We start from the raw sequence: 23305 nt of genomic DNA, 5'->3' as shown, positions 1-23305 counted from the left end.
CCCTTGATTTCAGCATGTCTTCCAGTACTGAAAACAAATGGCATACACAAAGTTCCAAAGCAGGACAGAATCCACACATGAAAGGGTTAAAATCAGACAGTAGTTTTACTTAACCAGCGGAAAATGTCTGCCTTGAGCAGGATGCTCTTTTTAGACCTGTCTCCACGGGGTCACATTGGCAATAGCAACTGGAAAGCTTGGGCAAGATCTGCAGGGGCCGCGAGTGTGTGTCCACGAGGGAGCCTGAGAATGACTGCGCCACTTGAAGAATGTCACCGATCGGGGCACAGAGAGACTTGAAGTGGTGCATTTCCCCCTGAATATACAAAAGAAAGAAAAGAAAAAGATGAAATCAGAAAGAGCAAAATTCCTGTTTGATGGAAAATGTATATCTATTACTCTATTTTAGACTCTACCCCATTTCCACTAGAACCAAATGCCATTGAGTTACTTCTGACTCCTTGCTACCCTCTATAGGGTTTCTAAGACTACATCCTTACCAGCACAGACAGCCTCTTCTTTCTCTTGTGGAATCGTTGGTGGGTTTGAACTGCTGAACTTGATGCCAGCAGCCCAATACCTAACCCACAGCACCTCCAAAAACCAAACTCACTGCTGTCAAGTTGATATTGACTCATAGCAATTTCACAGGACAGGGTAGAACGGTCCCTGTGAGTTTCTGAGACTGTAACTCTTTATGGGAGTAGAAAGGCCTGTCTTTCTCCTGAGGAGCAGCTGGTAGTTTTGAACTTCTGGCCTTGCAGTTAGCAGTCCAACTACAAATCACTACACAGCACCTCCAGGGCTCCTTTTAATCTACCTTATTAATTATTATTTTAAAAAATCACTAGATGGTTTATCTGTTGTGATCTTTCCTAGTACCTATGAGGGGGCTTCAAAAGTGTCATAGAATTAAAAGGTAACGGAGTTCCCCCCCCAAAATTTTGAAGCCCCTTTGTATATTCTTATACTCCAGGAAAGGAAACCCTGAATTCAGGCTATAGAGTGACCTGTGCACTAGCGAGGGGCCCTGGTGACAGGGTGGGTTAGGCATCAGATGAACTGCAAGGCCAGCAGTTGGAGCCCACTAGCCATTCCTCAGGAGAAAGATGATCTATCTCCGTCCAGTGAGATCGACGTCAGAAACCCTAGGGAGCAGTTCTGCTTTGTTCCATCGGGTCACTGAGTCAGAATTGACATGATGGCCACTGGTTGGTTTACTGCAGACACTTGGCATCCTGTGGTTCCCCATCTGGTTAATCTCAGTAATATATGCACTTGGGACCAATTTTCTAAGCCTTCCCATATCTACAGTGATCTTATTCCAGTTTCCAATGAACAGGCAGATCTTCGCCAAAATGTAAAGGAGCAGGACCTACCAGAGAGGCTTCTAGCCATGGTATCTAAGCAAGGTTTTAGAGCCGTTCAATCTCTACCTATTATATGTGATTCCTGTGCAGGGTTCAGGGTCAGAGAGATGAGCCCTCAGGCTGCTGGGTACCACAGACTGCAAAGTTCTGTGACCCTAGAAGGAGACCTGCATCTCCCATACTTGAGTTTTCGAATGGCGGACACTTTCAGAGATTGCAGTCATTTCCTAGGGCCAAACTTGCATAAATATTCCTTTGGGATTTAGTCACATATTTATAACTTTAGCTCAGAGATGGAGCTGTTGGCAGCTGTGAATATTTCTGATGATTAGCCCTGAGTGGCCCCGCCCTGAAGGTCACAGAAGCTGGAGTGAGCAGGTTCACTCATTCTCTTTAGAGCGGAGCAGGACACACAGGTCACTGGGAGGTTGCAGGGGCGATGGGGTGATGCTTTAAAAAACTGGCCTGTGACCCTAGCAGGCTGACCTGGAAACTGAAAGTAAACATTAAAATCATCAGATCAATAATCATACAAAAGGTGACGCCGATTCCGGAAAGATCCCTTCTTCCAAAGAAAACAAAATAAAATCATACCAAAATAAAAACCACTGCCTCTATCCGTGAAGAAAACACATTTCTCTGCTGCTTTTGCTTTTCCAGTGACTAATCAGCTATAAATAAATTCAGATAATGTGGGCATTTTCTCTTTTCCCATGATTGATTGGATAAAAGGCGTTTTCCTTTGCTTTAGAACTCACAGTCAGTCAGTCCTTAGCTTAATGAAAGGTGCTTTTAATGATTAACTGGTTGAAATGCCACACTTGGCAGAAAAGGTTGAGGCATTTGCATAGTGGCTCTGTGGCTTTCTCTGATAAGTACAAGCGGCTTTATCTGGTTTGCCAATAAATAATTTGCCTCCATTGTAATGAAAATGATAGCGGAGTGTCCTGAATGGGGTGTGATTGCCCGGCACATCATGAATTTTCCAGGTAATTGAAACAGTTCCTTGTCTTGCGTGAGCTACAGTGATCAGGCCCACCGGAGCTGTGCGAAACGGAAATTCGGTAATGTAATTTGACTGGAAAGTAAGAAAATTGATGACAAAGAGTGAAGAGCTCTCTCTCCCTTAAGTGCCCTGAAATCACTGAAAGTTTTGTGTTAGAATTAATTTTAGCTTAGTTTTGGAAGTGAACCAGAAAATATGCCTTATATCTTTTTTACATGATTTTGTTACTTTCTTTTTTAAAACATTTTATTGGGGGCTCATACAACTCTTATCACAATCCATACAGACATCAATTGTGTAAAGCACATTTGTACATTCATTGCCCTCATCATTCTCAAAACATTTGCTTTTCACTTAAGGCCCTGGAATCAGCTCCTCATTTTACCCCCCTTCCTCCCTGTTCGCCCCTCCCTCATGAACCCTTGAGAATAAATTATTATTTTGTCATATCTTACACTGTCAGACATCTCCCTTCACCCACTTTTCTGTTGTCCATCCCCCAGGGAGGAGGTTGTATGTAGATCCTTGTAATTGGTTCCCCCTTTCCACCCCACCCTCCCTCCACCATCCCGGTATTGCCACTCTCACCACTGGTCCTGAAGTTTCCCTGTTTCCAGTTCCTATCTGTACCAGTGTACATCCTCTGGTCTAGCCAGATTTGTAAAGTAGAATTGGGATCCTGATGGTGGTGGTGGTGAGGGGGAGGAAGCATTTAGGAACTAGAGGAAAATTGTATGTTTCATCATTGCTACACTGAACCCTGACTGGCTAGTCTCCTCCCTGTGACCCTTCTCTAAGGGGATGTCCAATTGCCTACAGATGGACTTTGGGTACCCACTCTGCACTCCCCCTCTTTCACAATGATATGATTTTTTGTTCTTTGATGCCTGATACCTCATCCCTTTGACACCTCATGGTCGCACAGGCTGGTGTGCTTCTGCCAGGTGGGCTTTGTTGCTTCTGAGCTAGAGGGCCGCTTGTTTATCGTCACGCCTTTTGGACCACAGACACTATGTCTTTTGACAGCCGGGCACTATCCGCTTTCTTCACCACATTTGCTTATGCACCCATTTGTCTTCAGTGATCATATTGGGGAGGTGAGCACACAATGATATGATTTTTTTTGTTTTTTGATGCCTGATAACGGATCCCTTTGGCACCTTGTGATCACACAGGCTGGTGTGCTTGCTTTTTAAAAATTTTTTTATGAAGACTTGGACTAAGAGATTTATCGGGAAGGAGATGCATGATAGAGTAAACAAGAGAGGGTGGAAGATCAAGACTTCTAGGTTCCGGGTTGCCAGGCACCAATTTATCCGTTTTCCAGAATTGAGGGTCTGTGAACTCACTGCTCAGTTGGGAGGAATCTCACATCAGGAAGTTAATTGTGACCCTCTAGCTCCTTTACCCCAGAGGGAAATCCACCGCCATTGCAAATTGTCTTTTTTTCCAACAGTGGTGTTTAAAATTCTTCTACCTTTTTGAAAAAAATCATACAGAGCAGCCTGTTATAGTGGGGATTCCGCTGGCACGGCGGGGAAGCGCTTGGCTGCTCATGGAAAGGTCTGCAGTGGGAACATTTTCTTGAGGTCTATTTCTTCCTTTTGGTGTCCGCTTTTCAGGATTATGAACAGCCTACTACCACACAGTCTATTGGAAAGTGGCTTCATGCAGATGAAGTTAGGTTTACATTTAACACTCTCATGTGTTCTCTTTTGACTCATTTTAAATTTGTTCTAGCCTTTGCTGTTTTTTCAATTTGAGGGTTTTCTGTTTTATTTTGTTATTGTTGTTTTTGTTTGTTTTCTGTATATGACACCCAGGATAGATGCATGTGTGAAGTCAGGAACTTCATCGATAGCTTCCGATGGTTACGGCAGGGGAGGTTGGGGGAAAGGGGGAGCTGATGGCAATGAGTTCAAGAAAGACTAAAATGTTCTAAAATGGGATATGGTGATGATTGCACAATTCTTTTTACTATATCTGAATCATTGCATTGTATCATATGTGGATGACATGTCAATAAAGCTGTTAAAATAATTAAAAAACTAAACATCACTTAAGAACAAAAATTTAAATTTTCTTTTTCCTGCAGCTGTTGACCTCATACATTCAAGGTGTCCATTGCTGAGTTAAGTATGGGCTCTGAAGTGCAGCTTTTATTAGATCTTGAGTAGAGTATCTTTATAGCAGCCACTTTCATATGAACAATTTGCAGTCTCTGTTCCTTATTTCTTAAAAAAAAAACTGTGTTGAGGGTAAGGGTAAGGTGGGGGCAGAAAGAGGACACTGACTACAAGGATCTACATATAACCCCCTCCCAGGGGGATGGACAACAGAAAAGTGAGAGCAGGGAGACATTGGTAAGTGTAAGACATGAAAAAACAATTTATAAATTATCAAGGGTTCATGAGGGAGGTGGGGAGGGGAGGGGAAAATGAGCTGATACCAAGGGCTCAAATAGAAAGAAAATGTTTTGAAAATGATGTTGGCAACATATGTACAAAATGTGCTTGACACAATGGATGTATGTATGGATTGTGATAAGAGCTGAATGAGCCCCAATACAATGATTTAAAATAAGTCTGTTAATATGCCTCATACAATTTATGCATTTATTGAAATAAGAATTGTAATAGCCCACAATAAAATGATCAAACAATTTACATACTAAAAAAATTCTGTTAATTTGGGAACTTTTATGGAAGCAATGGTACAATTCTGCTTGATGAGATTGAAGGATGCAATGACATGACATTTGGGTTAATTCCCAAGTAAGAATAAATTGAAAGACCAACCAACATAGATCTTGGAATGGTTTTGGGGCTCACACTAAATCCAAGCTTCTTACATCATGGCCCCTCCTGGAAGGGAAAATCGAGGAGAGGGGTACAATAACAACATGTAGTGAAGAAGTATTAGAGGTGTCCAGCTCTCAGATAAAATAGCATCTGGGATCTTAAAGGATTGTGTCCAAACAAGCAGTCCTCTAAGTGAGCTGTCAACTAAGTCCACATGGAAGAAGCACACCATCATCAAGTCACCGAAGGATTGTGAAGCATATAATCGGAAGTTGAAGGAGGGATTAGTATCAGAGCCTAAAGTCTGAGAACCTGGTTTGCAGAAGGCTATGGATGGCAATGGGAGCCTAAGATTCACTGGTGGGACAGGAAATAAACCCCTGATGAACTCCCTCTATCCACAATTGAGGGATAGGAGGAAAGTGGCCACTAAACGGGATAGGAGTGCATGGGTGAGTACAGTATAGAAGGTCAAAGGCATAACCCAGACTTGAATAATTAAACTTGTCAGCAGATTCCCCCTAGGAAGCATGCTAGACCTGATGTTTTCCAAAATCTTATGTATTTTGGGGTTTTACCATTCAGTTTTATTTGGTATTTGATTGTACATATTAAGTGGTATCTCAGGGGTGCTATGTCATTGGGGGTCACCCTCTTGGAGTTCAGGTATGTTTTTTGGCGTATGGAAACCTGAATGATGAATTGACAGAGGCAGCAAGGGGAATAGGTTTTTTGGGGTGGGGGGACACAGAGGTGTTGGCGGGGTGAAGTGATGATGACTTCAAGGGGTCCATATAGAAAAACGATGTTAGAAAATGGATTGTGGTAGTGAATGTACTCTGATGGACGTGATTGAACTATGAGTTGATATATGTATTAATCCCAATTTAAAAAAAAGACAGAGAGGACACAGAGAGAAACCAGTATAAGTGATGGTACCTTGAGGGGATTTCAGTGGATGAGTTGAAAAAAAATGGGTTTGAAAAAAAAAGAAAGAAAAAACATTTTGTGTTAAAACACAAAAGGTCTTCAAAAAATTAATGGAAAAACGCAACTAAAAGATAATTGAATATTACCACTGTTTGATGCCTCATCATAGATAACAAAAAAAATGACCAGACATTGATCTAAAATGCAAATTATCAAAAATGATTCTAATTTTAATATCAAAGCTAAAATCAAAGTACATAGGAGTATGAGTATATATGAAACATTATGTGCCCTAGCACAAAGTAAAATGATGCTTTTGGGTTTTGTCACAACAATTCAAGCAATAGCAATATAAAACTCAAAATTTTCTTATTCTATAATATCTATTACAAAGCAAAAATCAAAGTGATCAGATAGGCCAAGTTATGTTTTACTCTAAATTTTCATTTTAAAAATGCTAATTTATGATGGCAACATATGTACAAATATGCTTGATAAAATTTATGTATGGGATGTTATTATAAGAGCTGTAAGAGCCCTCCAGTAAAATGATTTTAAAATGCTAATGTAAATATATTAAATATGTGTGCTATAATCTTTTAATTTTATTAACATGATTTGTTTGTTAGTATTTCCTTCTAAGATTTCTTATTGCCAAATATCAATAACAGAAAGAAATAACTTCTACATGTTATTGAAATATATAATCTTTTCACAATATAATGGCCTATAACAAAAATTCATGCACTTACTGTTTGTCCTCTTTTTTATAGAAACTTATGAAACGTTTAGAGTAATCCTATCACAAACATTGTTTATTATGATCATTCATTATTGTTTCAAAATAAGCAAATACAATGTTAAGAAAATATGTCTCCGGTACTGTGATTTCTTGCTGCCAAATTGCTTTGCTGGGCTTTTGTTTCTATTTGAGAGCAATTTTCTGGTGCTGATCTCAGCCGCTTCCTTAGACAGAGCAAGGATCCTCTTATTTGCCACACTTTCAGGTGGCATTTTATTTGAGCTATATTTTCTTTCCTGTTGTTGTTCTTGTCTTGCCTTTTTTTTTTTGCCCAGCTGTATTGGGAACTGGCATTTGTAACTCCCTCCCTAGGATCAGCCCTCTTTATGACCCACATTACTTAGATTATGCCCTTATTATCTAGGGTGGCAGCAGGCCTGGTGGCATAGCTGGCTCTGAATTGGCTGCGAACTATAAGGCCAGTGGGGAGAAAGAAGAGATTTTCCCTCTCACAAAGATTCACAGCCTTGAAAACCCACAGGGGCAACTCTACTCTGCCCTATGGGGTCTCTAGCAGTCGGAACTGACTCAACGGCAGTGAGTTTGTTTTTTGGATCTAGGGTTGCTATGAGTAAAAATCAACTCAATAGGCGTCCACAAAGTTGAGACCTCATTAGGGTCTTACTGAAAAGTTTACGTAGTTTGTGCTTCTCCTTGTGTCTTTTCAACATCCCGATCCCTAAGGCTTTTCACTCTTGTGTCCACTCCTGGGGTTTGAGCTCTGCTGAACGGCTCCTATCCTGTGAGCCTCTGCTGACTGGAGGGACCAACCACTTAATGATGGATCAACTATTAATACATACGATGGATTTTAGCTTTGGCTGTATGTTACAAGCCCTTGGGCAGTTTTTCAAAATATCTACTTTACATTCTGTGAAGACCTATGTTAGGAAATTTAAACCTTGTATGATCACCACATGTTGCTTGGTTCTGCTTTTTTTTAAACATCTTGAACGTTTTGTGTCTTAGTAGTGATTCTCAGGGTGCGGGTCCTCAACCATGCATCGCTAACCGTTTCTCCATCTGAAATAGCTCGCTCTCACATCTAGTTAGCTTTGTAGCTTTCAGGGGAGCTGATCTTTCAAAAGCTCAGAGAACTTTTTCTTTGTTTTTGAGGATTGTCACAATTGTTGCGTGCAACACGCCTAAATCATAAACATTAATACCCACTGATATTTTCATTTTCGTGGTGTTTAAAAATCTATTGTTTCACTCCCAAATTGATACTTGCTACTGCTATCACTAGCTGGTTTTGCTGCATTTGGGGTCTATTATGCACTTTTATGTGATATTTTAGAGAGGAAATTAAACAGAAAGATAATGCTGCAACAATTGAGAGATGTGTGATACACACAGTTGATGTTGCTGTTGCTTACTGGTTGAAGCATGCATTGCTATACAGTACTTTCTCTTTGTAAGTAGGGAAAATTCACATTGAAATAACAATGGAAAATTTAGTACAGTACATAGGTAAGTAAGTAACATAGGCATTTATTATGACTTTCAAGACATATGTATTATAGATTATGTACACATATGTATTGTATCATTACACATGGTGCAATTGCTTTGTCTACCAGAGACATGAGATACATGTTTTGTGTGTGAGAAGGTGTATTTGTTATGTCTTGTTTCACAGTTGGGATTTCTGAACTCTTTTACAGTATAACATTATAGAATCACAGACATGTAGATAGTCAAACAATACCAGAAATGAGTGTTATGTGGCACATGATGGCAGTTTAAAAACCTTTCAAGTGACTCCCATGTGCAGCTGAGGTTGAGAACTACTGTGTTCCTGTCTCGATGGACTCATGAAGCCAGGGCTTTCAACCGGTTCATTCCAGTCAGAATGCCTGCGGAAAAATTGCATTTCCACCCCTGAATCCTAAGCAGGAGGTTGAACTGGTCAGAAGCTCATCATGAGACACATTTGAAGATGATTCCATAGGAAGAATTTGGATCATGTGTTCAGTCTTTAGGAGAAATATCTATCGGCTTAGGGAATGGGGTGGTGGTGGTAGCTGAACATGTCCTCAATCCGCAGTAGTCAGGGCGTCTCTCAGGGAAATGCGTGGTGAGGAACACTGGTGCTTGTGCTTCCTCTGCGTGGGATGAAGAGCCCAGGGACGAGCTGACCCCACCACACCAAGGTGAAATGCTAAGGGCCTGCAACAGAGCAACAAGGGGAGCAAAGCAATGACGTCCTGGGACATACCAAAAATAGACTTTGGGGCCAGGGCATGGCACCCCATCAGACTCCTAAAGCTCAACAAACAGACCTGGAACTATTTATAGGCTTTTCTTTTCTCTTTTTGTCGCTGTTTTGTTTTATTTTACTATTTTGCTTTGCTCTGTTTGTGTGTGTGTGCTTATTATTGTCTCTGCATGTTTATTTAGATAAGCTAGGCGGGCTAAACAATCCAAAGGAGAAAACAATGGGACCTACGGTTTCGAAGGTCATTGGAGAAGGAGCGGGTGAGGTGTGAGGAGAAGGACGTGGGTTAACAAACCCAGGGACAAGGGAACAACAAGTGATCTAAAATCGACGGTGAGGAGGGCATAGGATGCCTGGTAGGGCTCGATCAAGTCAGTGTAACCAAAAGGAATTACTGAAACCTGAATGAAGGCTGAACATGATAGTGGGACAAGAGGAAAGTAAAAGGAAATAGAGGAAAGAACTAGGAGGCAAAGTGCATTTATAGGGGTCTAAATAAAGATGTACAGATGTAACTATATTTATATATGACAATGGGGGAATAGATCTATGTACATATATTTATAGGTTTAGTATTAAGGTAGCAGATGGACATTGGGCCGCTACTCAAGTACTCCCTTGTGTTAGTTTGGGTACTTTAGAGAAACAAATCCACAGAAACTCACGTATAAGACAGAGTTTTATATAAAGGGTAAGTGTGCTTCAAGAAAACATCCCAACCCAGTGCTGCCCAAGCCCACAAGTCCAACATTAACCTGTTAACCCATATGTCCAACACCAGTCCACAAAGTCCTCCTCCATCTCACAAAACAGATGCAATGATGCCGACTGCAGGAGGAAAGCCAAGTCAGTGAATGTGTAAACATCTCAGCACTGGCAGGGGTCTCCACACGGGTGCTCCATCACCCAGGACTGCACCAGCGTAGGTCCATGTGGCTTCTCCACAGGGATGTCTTGCAGGAAGTGAGCCTTGCCAGCTGAAGCAGGGAACTCACTAAGGCTGTTGTACCCTGGTCCAACCATCAGAAAGCAAGAGGCCCAAGAACTAGAAAGGCTAGGCTCAGTAAGCCATTTATCCCTCCGCCCTTCAATTAACCCCACATGCGTTTATTGGCCGGGTTGGCACAATAAACTAACTACCTCATCCCTCAATGCAAGAACACTTTGTTCTATTAAACTGGCATTCCATGATGCTCACCTTCCCAACATGATCACTGAAGACAAATGGGTGCATAAGTAAATGTGGTGAAGAAAGCTGATGGTGCCAGGCTATCAAAAGATATAGCATCTGGGGTCTTAAAGGTTTGAAATTAAATAAGTGGCCATATAGCAGAGAAGCAACACGTCCACATGGAAGAAGCACAGGAGTCTGTGTGATCATGAGGTATTGAAGGGATCAGGTATCAGGCATCAAAGACCCAAAACAGAAAAATTGTGAATGAGGGGGGCCCAAGCCGATCTGTAGACAATTGGACATCCCCTTACAGAAGTGTCAAAAGGAAGAGACGAGCCAGCCAGGGTGCAATATAGCACCGATGAAACATACAACTTTCCTCTAGTTTCTTAAAGCTCTCCCTCCCCACTATTATGACCTTACAAATCTGGCTAGACCAGAGCAGTACATGAGTACAGATAAGAGCTGGAAACACAGGGAATCCAGGACACATAAACCCCTCAAGACCCATATTGAGAGTGGTGATACCAGGAGGGTAAGGGGAAGGTAGGGGGAAAAAGGGGGAGCCGATTACAATGATGGGGGGCTATACAATGAGGGGGATATAAGCCCCTCCCAGGGGGATGGACAACAGAAAAGTGGGTGAAGGAAGACATCAGACAGTGTAAGACATGAAATAATAATAATAATAATTTATGAATTATGGAGGGTTCATGAGGGAAGGAAAGAAAAAATGAGGAGCTGATACCAAGGGCTCAAGTAGAAAATATTTTGAAAATGATGGCACAAATTGTACAAATGTGCTTGACACAATGGATGTATGTGTGGATTGTGATAAGAGATAAGAGCTCCCAATAAAAGTATTTAATAATAATAATAAAAAAATTGTTGTATGAGCCCTCAATCAAATGATTTACAAAAGAAGAAGAAGAGCACAGGGGAGCCCAAGGTGGCAAAGTAAGGGAAGAAGGGTGCTGTGCTCAGGACACCTTTCCTAGAGGCATTTCCGGTACCAAAGACAAACGTGCCCCTGTGAAGATTGATCTCATTTGTTTCTGACCACAGTCATAACTAGAAAGACTTTCAGAGGCATGCGACCTCTTAGATTCTTGACACACCTCGCCAATTATATCCACAATGAGCATCATCAGTATGTGACTCTTTTGGGATCTGGCTGATAGTTTTGAAAAACAAAAACAAACGAGTCATCCATCAAGTGAAGACCCATACTCATTCGTGATCCGAGTGAACAGTCCCATCTCCTGTAGGGAGTTGTTCTCGTTTCTGTGAACATTGCAATTATTTGTTTTCTGTGCTTCTGCTCAACGTAGGTTGTGAGCACTACCTCAAACAAAACCAAAACAAACAACAAAACTATTTATCATTTTTCTCTTCTACCAGAAGGTAAGCTTAATGAAGATGAGAATATGCTTGTCTTGTTCCTCCTTGAATCCCCAATATTTAGCATAGTATCACTGCATGATGCAGCCACTCACATACTCATATGTGGTGGATGTATGATTAAAACGTGATTGAACTTGGCTTGCTTATTCTCTCTACAAATCAAAAAAATTAATTCTACAAGTAAAATTGCACAACTGCCCATTTTCTCTCATTCCTGTTTAGTTGAAATAGTGATTTTGGAAGCATCTTTGTTTACTCCTTTGTCCCTAACTTGTTTTATTTTAATTGTACATGTAAGCAGCCAAACCTCATCAACCGCCCCTTGTTTCATTCAGGTTTTGTGATCCTTCCATGTTTAATTTGTGCTGGGGTTTTGTAGGCTGTTATCAACTAAGAGCTGAAATCTAAAGTACTGGAATAAAACAGCCCATAAAGAATATTATGACAGACTAGCAGTGACCACGATGTTCATATAACCTGAAAGTAATTTCATGCCTTATTCTCTGTGCAGGTTTTCCAATGTTAGCTTCTTACTGGGTTGAGATGTAAAAACAGGATGATTTACCCTCTTGCCTGCTCCTACTCAATCCAAGTCCCATTTGAGTGGAGAACCTGCATCAGTGTATTTAATGGCCCGCTCATTACTGATTGGGCTGCCTGCATTTTCTACGATTGTGAGTGGTGAGGCCATAAACTGTATTCCATCTAATGGAACTTTCCATCTAATAACCAGGTTGTCTGCTTCCTTCACCTCTTGATTTCTTTGAATAAGCGCCTGTTATTATTTTAAAAGCACATGTTTTATTTCATTCCAATTTTTGCCAGTGGAACTGAAAGGGCCGACTGTTTCATTGTTGCCTCAGGTTACCAATTATTACTGAGTTCCTACTGTGTTAGTCGCTTCCATTTTAATATGAGGGGACTTCAAAAGGGTCCCCAATGGTTTGTTAGTTATTCTTCCAAGAATTTGTTACCATGGACGGCAATAGCCAAAAGGTGGTGAGATGGAGCTACAGCTGTTGATGAGCGCAAACAGTTCCAGGGAACCCATGCTTATAACATTATTCATTAGTATATCCATCTTTATTAGTAGTTTTATAACTTCATGAGTCTTGGGATAAAATCAGTGATTTTGGTTACTCTCTGATGCTCTTCCATGGGTTGTGGAATACAAAATATCAATCTGTAATAACATTCTACTTTAGGGTAGCATCTTATTTGGGAAAGGATTTAATGCAATTATTTACCCTTCTTGTAAATAGACCCCGCTGCCATCGAATTGATGCCAACTCATAGTGGCTCTATATAGGGTTTCTGAGAGAGTAAATCATTATGTAGGCAGGTAAACTCATCATTATTCTCTCACTGAGTGCTTACCTGACAGCCCTTATTCAACACCAGGTTAAGCCTACTTAAATTTGAGGACTAACGTGCGCTGGAGGCATCATGGTATTTCAATAATCTCTATGCATATGGAAATTGGATATTAATTAAAGAATATCAAAGAAAAATCAATGCATTTGAATTACAGTGCTGGTGATGAATCTAGCAAAACTATCACAGACTGCCAGAGAATAAAAACATCTGTCTTGGAAAAAGTACAGCCAAAATGCTCCTTCGAGTCAAGGATGATGAGATTTCATCTCACATACATTGGACATGTTGTCAAGAGAGCCCAGTCACTGGACTAGGACAACATGCGTGGTAAAGTGAGGGGCATCGAAAATGAGGAAGGCCCCCAACAAGGTGGACTGATACCATGGCTGCAGCACTGGGCTCAAAGAAGAACAATTGTGAGGATGGCACAGACCTGGGTGGTCGTCCTTCGGCTGTGCATAGGGTCACTATGATTCGATGACCCCTACCAGCAACAACGGTGAAGTAAGCCGTAGCTTTAAAAATTGGCATGCAATTGGAAACTCCTAATGAGCTTGTAAATATCTATTCTGAAATCTCCATCTTTTTTTTTTTCTAGGACAGAATTTGCCTTGAGGAAACAAAGTCACTTTCTTGTGTCTCCTTATAAAATTCCTCATTTCTGTGCTTTTTGAGCACCCCCTGCCCTAGAAAAACAATGAGCAGAGACAGAGAGCTCCTTCATATTGAGAATGTTAATGTTTTCCTTCTTTGGGTGAAACTTCTTGGGAAAAGCTTTCAAAGTGCATTTTAAACGAAAATATGCTTAGTCTTCACCAAACAATTCCATCTCTATGATAATTCCTTGGCTCTGCGCATCACTTGGGGATGGAAAATGTACTTGAGGGGAAGGGGCTGCTGAAAATTACCGTAGTTGGTAAATTGCAGCAAGCAATTCTTTTGTGGAAAACAGAATGAGTGTGGCTATAAACTTGACTGACTACAGTGTTGCTTGAAATGTCTTTGCTGGTGGCATTATCTTAACCATGATTGGAAAAATAAATTAACTTTAGCCTAACTTTCCCCATGCAAATCTTTAAAAAGACATGTGCTTTGTGGCTGGCCTCTGTAGCAAGTAAATTTCCATTGGCACCTGCAGAAGACGCCAATGTAGCGGTCCCTAAAAAGATCCAGGTCCTCATCTTTGCAACCTGTGAATGCTACCGCATATGGCAAAGGAGATCTTTGCAGTTGTCTAAATTAAGAATCTTCAGGGGATTATGCTGGATCTTCCAGCTGGTTCATCAGTACAATCACCAATGCATTTGTGTGACAGAGCAGAGAGATTTTATAATAAGAAAGGAAATCGGAAGATGGAGCAGAGGGAAGGTTGACACAGGCAGAAGGCAGTGGTGACACTGGAAGCAGAGCCATCTGATGGTGTACAACTGACTTCAAAGTTGGAATAAGGGGCCACGGGCCAGGGGATGCGGCCCCATGACTAAATCCACGGTCATCGAGCGTATTCTGACTCTTAGTGATTCCCACCCACAGTGACCCTGGGCTTTGTCAATCTTTATGGGAGCAGAGCACCTCATCTTTTCCCCTCAGAATGGCTGGTGGGTTTGAACTGCCAACCCTGCTGTTCTCAGTTCAGTGTGTACCCAACAGCACCACCAGGAATGTAACCTGGAAAGGGTAATATTATAGATTATCTCCTTCAGTCTGAGGGAGTGTTGCTGACACCTTGGCTTCAGGTGAAGGAAACGGATTTTGAATATTTGGTCATTTCTAGTTACCATTTTGCTATCATGTCTGATTTGCAATTGTCCTCCAAATTTCTTGGTTGTGAAGGTGGGATTAGATGGGGGTGGGGGTGGAAAAGGGGACACGTACGACAAAAGCCAGGTCTCTTCCTGGGGCTGACGTCAAGCAAACAGTACGCATAAACAAGCGTGTAGCCAGGGGCAACACAGTTTCCTTGATGAGATCAACAATGCCAAGGAGGCCAAGGGTTGCTTCCTCCGACCACTGCCCCCAAGAAAGAAAGGAGGGGATTTTTACATTTGGAAAAGGGACATTCATAATCTTATACCTCGGTTACAGAGTATTGGTTAACAAGCATCATGTCTTCCTTATTTGCATTCTGGTTGGCGGCTGTCACACAAAAGGGTGACAGCGCAATGGCACAATTTATCTTGCTTTTCTCTGGGATTCAAATGAACACGATTTCGTCCGGCTACTCTTTAACAAGTACTCCTATTCACTTTGAATTCACTTTTCAATGATCCCGCCATGGCTTATAGTTAATATTCAATGATCCCACTGTGGATATAGTTAATATTCACCTTTACTTTAGGAGCCCTGGTAGTGCAGTGGTTATGAGTTCAGCTTCATCTTCAAGGTGCTCAGTTCGAACCGCCAACCACTCAGTGGGAGAAAGGTGGGCTTTCTATTCCCGGAAAAAGTTACAGTCTTGGGAGGTCACTAAGAGTCATCATCGGCTCAATGGCAGGGAATTTTGAGTTCGATATACTTAGAGTGGAATTGCTGGATCATATGGCAACTTCATGTTCAAGCTTTTTTTCCCAATCATTTTATTGAGGGCTCATACAATGCTTATCACAATCCATACATACATCATGTTCAACCTTTTGAGGAACTGGTAAACCGTTTCCCATCATGGCTACATTGGTTTACATTTTAACTAACGGTGTATGAGGGTTCCCATTTCTCTACATCCGGAGAAAAAAATCATGATCCAAAAGTTAGTGACAGCATTCTCTGCATAGTCATCTGTTCATAAGACTTAGTTCTTTTTGGACATTTCTTTTCAATAAACAAAGCCCCTTTTAATGCACTAGAAGAAAACAACACAAAAATCTAAGACATGCATGGGAAATCAAACACAAAGGCATTTACTGTTATCTTTTCAGGTGTGAGTGTAATGAAAAGAGTTCAGCACTTTCTCTGTACTGACCCTTCATGCTGGCTTGGTCGGCCGTGCAGTGATTCTCTGGCTTGCATTCAACCATCTCGAGGGCAGGGATTGTGCAGCATCAGCTGGGACAGCTTGCCAGACATCTCTTTTGGGTAAGAATACTATTACTAGCTTTTTGATCACCATTTTCATCTCAAGGTTTCTTGCCTCCTCTGAATAAGAAAAAAAAAGTTCCTCTTTTCGTCTTGCTTTGTATTTTGAATATGACCTTGAAAATGCGATCAAAATATGGATTCATTAGAGTGGTTAATTTTGAGGTCTACACATTGAACCTTGAGATGTCTGTTAATCAGTCTGATTATTTTGCCTTTTTTGGGGTAATCTTGAACGTTATAGCTAAAATGCATAGAAAAATGTTCATGTTCACAACAGATTTTTCCACTTGGAATCTCATTTTCTGCTGAAGGTTCAGGAGCTGCATGATCCACTTCTCCCTCGTTGTATTTTGTAAACTTGATGAAAATTTCCTCTTTCACTCGACCTAGTGAACACTTCTTATCTAGAATTTGTCTTATGGACATAAATATCACTGCTCTTCCCTCATGTAAAATTCAGAATATTGTTTATTGTTTTGAAGGATGAGAAAATAAAAAGGGATTAGAGAGCACAATAAACAAATGTTTGCATGTGTAAAGCGAAATGTCTACATCCCAAGGACAACAGGTAAGTTTATCCTATTTAATGTCGAGGGATCGATGCTATTTTATATGGAAATATATATGCACATATTTTAGAGTACAATTTTGACCATTTGTCCTTAGCATCCTTTCTTCTCCTAGTGTTATATTTTTGTCTACATTCAAGGCCTTCGGAAGCAGTGAGAATAACTTCTTGTTGTTGTTAGGGTGCCATGGAAACAGTTGCCAAGGAAACAGTTCTGACTCCTAGCAACTCTATGTATTCAGCAGAAGCAAACACTGCCTGGTCCTGGACCATCCTCACAATTGTTGTTATGTTTGAACCCATTGTTGAAGCAACTGAGTCAATGAATCTCCTTAAGGGCCAACCTCTTTTCCATTGCCCCTCCACTTTATCAAGCATGGTGTCATTCTCCAGGAACTGGTCTCTCTTGATTACATGTTCAAAGTACATGAGACAAAGTTTGCCCTCCTTACCTCTAAGGTGGGAGAAATATGAGGCTTTCTACTCTTGTAAAGATTTATAGTCCTGGCATCCCACAGGGGAAGGCAGTTATACCCTACACTATAGGGTTATGATGAGTTGGAAGCAAACTGATGGCAGTGAGTTTGGCTTTTTTGAGTTTGCCTCTACGGAGCATTCTGGCTGTACTTCTTCCAAGACAGACCTGTTTGTTCTTCTGGCAGTCCATGGCACTTTCACTGTTCTTCACCAGCACCAAGATATCAATTTTGTCCTTAGGGTTCCTTAGTCAATGTCTAAGATTCACATGCGTATGAAGCAATTGGTACTACCGTGATTTGAGTCAGATGCACTTTAGTCTTCAAAGCAACAACCTTGCTTTTCAACACGTTACAGAGTAAATCTTCTGCGGCAGATTTACCTAATGCAACCTGTCTTTTCATCTCTTGACTGCTGCTTCCATAAGCATTGATTGTGGAGCCAAGCAAGACAAACTCCTTGACAACTTCAGTATTTTCTCCACTTCTGTTGTTACCTATTGGTCCAGTTGAGAGTGTTTGGTTTCCTTTACATTGGGTTGTAATTCCTACCGGAGGCTGTACTCTTCACCAGCAAGTGCTTCAAGTCCTCCTTACTTTCAGCAAGAAAGTCATGTCACCTGTACACCCCAGGTTGTTTATGTCTTCCTCCAATGTTGATGCCACATTCTTTTTCATATAATCCATCTTCTCTGATTATTGGCTCAACATATGTATTGAATAAGTCTGGTGAGAGGATAGAGCTCTGATGTCCACCTTCCCTGATTTTAAACCATGTAACTTTACTGAGTGAACTGGGCTTTACCTTAAGCTCACCTGCAGTCCTTGGACTTCAGACGGCAGCTCCCTAGAGGGAGAAGAAGCAGACGATTGCTGCCCCAAGGTAATGGAATTGATGGTGGTTGGACTTTTAAAAATATGATTGAATTATTGAATTGTATGATATGTGACTTCTATGTCAATAAATCTATTAAAATAAAACAGGAAAAAGCAAAACAAACTCATGCAGTATTTCTTTGTTCTGTTCACACAAGTGCCTCATTCTCTCTGTACAGGTTCCACATGAGCACATTGAAGTGTCCTGGAATTGCCAATCTTCTTAAGGCCCTCCATAATTTGTTATGATCCATACAATCAAATTCCTTGCCATTGTCAATGAAGCATAAGTAAACAGCTTTCTGGCATTTTTTGGCTTTCAACCCACATCCTTCTGCATCAGCAATATATCCCTTGTTCCATGTCCGCTTCTGAACCTGGCCTGAATGCTCCCTGTCAATGTACTGCTATAACCCTTGTTGGATGATCTTCAGCACAATTTTACTTGAATGTACTATCACTGATATTTTTCTATAATTTGAGGATTCTGTTAGGTCCCCTTTCTTCAGAATGGGTACAAATACGGCTCTCTTCCAGTCAATGGGCTAAGTAGTTTTCTTCCAAATATCCTGATACAGACAAGTGAGTATTTCCAGTGTGTAGGAGCTTGTTGAAACATTTTAATTGGTCTTCCATCAATTCCTGGAGCCATGTTTTTGGCTAATGCTTTCAGTCTGGCTTGGACATCTTTCTTCGGTACCATTGATTCTTGCTTATAGGCTAGCTCTCAAAATGGTGGAATGTTAGCTTAGAGGAATAGATATTTGTGCTGTTCTAGTCAATGCCCTTCTGAAAATGACAAAAAAATGAGCTAATTTATTCAAATAAATAGGGGGAGAGGACAATGAAAGGATATAGAAAGAAAACACACAGATGAGTTTTTCATATAATTTGTGTGAAATTTGTATAAAATTGTATTGTGTGAATTACACAATGTTTATTCATACAGTTAGTGACTGAGGACTTTCATATAATCATTTATTGATACAACTAGTTTTGCCACATCTCTCTCATCCTTTTCTGGACCAAAGGATCTTAAACATCCTTTGTTTTGCTCCATTTCCTCTCTTCGTCTACCCCCCTACCCCGGCTGAAGATTGATAATTTTTATTTACATATTTTTCTATACCAAAATGGCATTCTTAGTTAGAGTCCATATGTCCTTCAGCTCAATTTCTTTCTATACACTTGGTATAATTAGTATATCTCTTAATTGAAATTCTTGAGGGTATCTCTTGATTGGGTGATGGCCAAACAATGGATAGCCTAGTCTTGAACAATCAATATGGTAGCCTTGTGATAAATGACATGCTTACTTTAAACTGTTTCTTTTAGGGGTATAGATTGTGCAGGCACATTTATAGACAACAAATAATAGGAAATATGACAGGCTAAGCAAGTAAATGATTCTTGAAGACTAATCTTTTGATGGATATCAAATCACTTTCCTAGTTTAATCTGTGATAAAGTTAGATGTATGTATGTTTTAAGAAAATACCTATGTCTTTAGTCCAATTTGGCTAATTAATATTTTAGGATCTTCCAGTTGGATTAAAAGCAACTTTCTAGGGCTCTCTTCCATTTACTCTCAATTGTCTTATCTGCTTACGCTCTGTTTAGTGGCTCCTAGCCCTCACATCGTTTTTCCTAACTCTAACCTTTTAGACTAGAAATCGGATCTTTTGCCCTTCTTGGGTCCATGGGCTCTCTCAGCATTACTCCCTGACATTTTTCTCTTCTGGGGCCTCTGATAAACTCTCCCACTTAGATTCAAGTCTTTAGATCCAAACTCCAGTGCTAGTTTATTTAGTTAGTGTTTGGTCCCTTTGAGTTTATTTATTCAATTTTCTAATTTCTTTTTAAGATAAGTAGATGAGAACCTTTTTACTGGCAGGTAAATTCTTAGAACTTTAGTGGTTTCATCTAGAAAGGAGGAGACATAATGTATTCCAAAACATGAATGAAAACTAAATCAAGACTTAGACAGGTAGGAAGCAAGTACGATTATTATGATGAAAAATCTCGGTCAGCAAACTCTTGTTGGAAGGGCATCTTCACCAGGAGGACATGTTCCCAGGGTAATGATATCAGTTAATTGCATTTATACATTTCTCATGTTCAGAGTTTGGGCATTTTTATCCCGGCTAGCTTTGGGGCTCCCTATAAAACTCTTGTTTGAAGAGCAAATAAATCATTCACTTCAAAATTAGATTTCAGGCTTTTTGATGGATTCACCACCGGTCTTTCCATCTAAACAGAGATTAATAATCAAGCGGAGTCTCTTTACAGCAATATCAAAGTGCTGATGTTCTTCCTGTCTTGGTTAGGATCTATGCCTAACACAGGGGATTGTGTCACATCCTAATGCCAGCACACCGAACTGTTAATTCAGTTTGTACACAGCCCAGCCCAGTAGAACCATTTTTACCAGCCTTTATAGTGAGAGTTATGAACCAAATAGCTTCAGGAAATTTCAGTCTTCAGGCATCCTGCATAACATTATTTAAACTGAAATTTGGATACTGCTGTGGACAATGATGAGGTGCCCTCTATTTTCCTGGGATTGTCTTTTTCTATCCATGCTCAAGGATCTTGACTAGAACAAAGAGGGCAGGGCTGAGGTAGTTAGTTTATTGTGCCAACCTGGCCGATAAACACGTGGGGTTAATTGAAGGGTGGAGGGATAAATGGCTCACTGAGCCTCACCTTTCTTGTTTTCGGGTCTCTTGCTTTCTGATGGTCGGAGCAGGGTGCAGCTGCCTTAGCCAGTTCCCTGCTTCAGCTGGCAAGGCTCACTTCCTGCAAGACATCCCTGAGGAGAAGCCACATGGACTTACCCTGATGCAGCCCTGGGTGCTGGAGCAGCTGTGAGGAGACCTCTGCCAGCGCTGAGATACTGACATGTTCACTGATTCGTCTTTCCTCCTGCAGTCGGCATCACTGCGTGTGTTTTGTGAGATGGAGGAGGACTTTGTGGATTGGTGTCGGACATATGAGTTAATGTTGGACTTGTGGGCTTGGGCAGCACTGGGTTGGGATGTTTTCTTGATGCACTTAACCTTTATATAAAACTCTCTCTTATACATGAGTTTCTGTGGATTTGTTTCTCCAAAGTACCCAGACTAACACAAGGGCCTAAATTTAACTTGCTACTTCACCTCTGGAGATTCATTTGGACTCTTTGGAGTTCCGTTTTCTAAGGAAAGTGATGGAGTTAGGTGGAATTAACAGTTCCTAGCTCTGGCAGCACAAGACTGGGCTTTGCTGTGATTGCTTGTGAAGTACGTAACACGTAGCTTGTTAGAAATTACATTTAAGAAAACAAAGTTTAGGAAATAATTTTGTTTCTTAAGGAGGAATTCAAGATTGTTCCTATTATATTGTTCCTCTTATTTTCTTGTGCTGAAATGTATTTTAAGGTATGAGCAATGGAAGACTGTGGAGACAAGAGCTACAGAGCCAAGGATCAAATAACCCGTGTACATCCCTAAATGTGTACATGGATGAGGGGAGGGAGACACGCTGGACCAAGACTAAAATGCCAAGAGGAAGGAGAGATATGGGGATAATCAACAGTTACTTTTCCCTCTGGACAAGCTGGTGTATTTTTTCTTTAAGGGATAAACAGATGGAATTGCTTTTAGTTCCTCCGAGATTTTAAAAACAGATATAAGCTTGTGTCAACAAGGAATTTATAATCCAGCCTGTTTTCAAGGAAGCAAGTCTGCAGTTTCCATTTTCAATAGGAAAGAAAAAAAAAAGAAATAAAAATGGAGAAATTATCCTTTCACTTGGCTCAGCTCGTCATTTTAGTCTTCAAACCTCAGATGACTCATTTGTAATGAAAAGACCTCAGCTAAAATGATCTCTAACATTTTTGGAGTACAGTATTTGTGTTCTCTATCACAAATCGAGACATTCATATCATTTAAAAGCCCACATTCTTGCTTTCTCTTTCTGATAACTCCCAAGGGGACACTACTGCTCCCAGGAACCCTAACTGCCCTATAACTTGGCGTATTTTCATCACAGAAAATGGAAAATGAGTATAATAAGAGCAATAGCTTAAACTATATCATCATTTCCAAACTACATTCCAGAGATCTTCAAGTCCTGGGGATGAAATAACATCTGTCCAAAGGGCGGCTATTAAATGCATGGGACGTTCTTTGTTCCAATGGTGGGTTTCAGTAGCCCTTAGTTTCTGTTTGGGCACAAACAGAAATCCCTATTGCTGTCAGGTGCTGTCCAGTTGGATCCAACCCACAATGGCCCAATGGCCCTAGAATGAAACACCCCCAGTCCTGTGCCATCCTAAAATCATTCCTAGGACTTGATGCTGTCACTGGGTCAATCCATACCACTGAGGGTTTTCCTCTCTTTCACTGACCTGCTTTATCAAGCATAATGTCCAGGGACGAGACTCTCCTGATGACCTGCCCAAGGTATACGAAATGAAGCCTCACCATCCTCCTTTCTACAGAGGATTCTGGCTGTATTTCATCCACTACAGATTTATTTGTTCTTCGGGCACTCAATGATATGTTTCACATTCTTCACCAACATCACAGTTCAAAACCATCCATCTTTCTTCAATTTTCCTTATTCATTTTCCATCCTTCACATTCATATGAAGCTGCTGAAAATACAACTTTGTCTTCAGAGCAATGTCTTTGCTTTTTAATACTTTCAAGACATGTTTTGAAGCAGATTTGCCCAATGTAACACGCCATTTGATATCTTGAATACTGCATTCATCTGTGTTGGTTGTAGATCCAAGGAAAAGGGAGGCCTCAACAACTTGAATCTTTTTTTCATTATCATCGTGTTATTGGTCCACTGATTTCTGCGTTCTTTATGTTGAGGTATAATCCATACTGAAGACTATAGTCTTTGGTATTCATCAGAAAGTGCTTTACGTTCTCTTTGCTTTCCGCAAGCAGGTTGGTGTCATATGCATATTGCAAGTTGTTCACGAGTCTTCTTCCCTTCCTGATATTCTGCTGTTCAGATAGTCCAGTTTCTTGGATTATTTACCTAGCATTGAATTTACACAGGTTGAATAAGTATGGGGAAAGGATATGGACATACAATTTTCCCAATTTTAAACAATGACATACAAAAAATGGACACACAATTTTCCTGATTTTAAACAATGACATACAATTGACATACAAAAAATGGACATACAATTTTCATGATTTTAAACAATGACGTACAATCGACAT

This window comes from Echinops telfairi, unplaced genomic scaffold (assembly GCF_000313985.2).
Source record: "Echinops telfairi isolate 266 unplaced genomic scaffold, ASM31398v2 ScPeMD7_70;HRSCAF=299, whole genome shotgun sequence".
NCBI classification, from domain to species: domain Eukaryota; kingdom Metazoa; phylum Chordata; class Mammalia; order Afrosoricida; family Tenrecidae; genus Echinops; species Echinops telfairi.
Note: the sequence above shows the minus strand (reverse complement) of the source record.